Source organism: Schistocerca cancellata, chromosome 3 (assembly GCF_023864275.1).
Source record: "Schistocerca cancellata isolate TAMUIC-IGC-003103 chromosome 3, iqSchCanc2.1, whole genome shotgun sequence".
Lineage (NCBI taxonomy): Eukaryota > Metazoa > Arthropoda > Insecta > Orthoptera > Acrididae > Schistocerca > Schistocerca cancellata.
The window spans coordinates 862,225,040-862,226,701 of record NC_064628.1 but is presented as its reverse complement, the minus strand read 5'-3'; positions in this window follow the sequence as shown (position 1 = coordinate 862,226,701).

Below are 1,662 nucleotides of genomic sequence, written 5' to 3'. Positions count from 1 at the left end.
TCCATGAAGAATAGGCTGCCTTTCCCCAAGAAACCTTCCAGCACCTGATCGAACGTATGCCTGTGACAGTGGAAGCTGTCACCAAGATTAAGGGTGAGCCAACACCATACCGAAATCCACCATGACCGTTGGACGGCGCCATTAACTTGTCATTTTCACCTGGGTGTCCAGATACTTTTGATCACATAGGGTAGGCATTGCCCACCGCAGCGGCGTATTGTGCGTGTTTACATATCTCTGTATTTGAATACTCATACCTATACCAGTTTATTTGGCGTTTCAGTGTACAATCGTCCAGCCATAACTGTGGTTTCTTTGATTGCTCTGGGAGATCGCTCATATGAACTACAATAAATGAAATATTAGTTGACTATATGACATGAATGTCAAAGAGATTTACTTAACTTTGTTGTGGGTTGGCAGGAGAGCCAACACCGTAATATTAGAGGAAGCCGAAAGGCAAGCGTTTTAGTTCACGCAGGTCTGGAGGTCTGGAGGTCTGGAACAGGACAAGGAAATTAGACTTTAGAAAAACGGACGTAGCTGGTGGAATACTTAACTTTAATCCATTAATGATGAGCGTCGCTCTTGACGGTACATGATTACAGTATCAATAGTAACTGGTACTGGCGCCTTGCTAGCTCGTAGCAAATGACGTAGCTGAAGGCTATGCAACTTACGTCTCGGCAAATGAGAGCGTATTTTGTCAGTGAACCGTCGCTAGAAAAGTCGGCTGTACAACTGGGGCGAGTGCTAGGAAGCCTCTCTAGACGTGCCGTGTGGCGGCGCTCGGTCTGCAATCACTGATAGTGGCGACACGCGGGTCCGGCGTATACTAACGGACCGCGGCCGATTTAAAGGCTACCACCTAGCAAGTGTGGTGTCTGGCGGTGACACCACAAACTTGATGCAGTACTTCGCCCCAGAAGTGGTTGTGAGCCGCGGCTGGCTCGTGTTATGCTTTGGATTAAAATTTGGTTGCTATTCTGTGATTAGTCTCCCGCGGTTATCACGATTATGCCGTTGTCCTCTCTCTCTGTGAGTCGCAGCAGCAGCGTGTATCGATATTCGCACCCTTGTACTATCTTTGGCCTCGCGCTTACAGTTCCCGGCTGTGCCGTGTGCGAGTAGTTTTCCCCCCTTTCCACAAATTAAACTATCTGTCCTGTCCTGCGGGTATAGCAGGGGATATCAGGTTGATAATTTGTAACTGTTACTGATTATTAAAGCATGAAATACCATATTCAGCATTTACAAAAGCATATTTTCATCTGAGAATTGAATAATTCTTTAGTCCTACTCGATGATGTTGATTGTTTCAGCTGAGGTCACAGGCTGAGCACTTCCATACTTTGCTCTATACCGACCTCCATGCGAGGGCGCTGCTGTGCTGAGAGAGAGAGAGAGAGAGAGTGTGTATTCTTCAACCTCTCCCATTCGTCGTTGCCGACTGCAGAGAGACACCGCCGAAGTCCGTGGTATCGATGTGCGTTGCCGACTTTGACATGGTCTCTGGGCGGCACCAGACGCAGAATGCCATATCTGCTCTCCCTACTACCTCCAAACGGTCGGCAGAATGTTGGCGATCACTGTTTTTGGATTTTAGTCTTTAACATTAAATACGACAACCAGACCATCCGTGTCGTGACTTTAGCACAATTC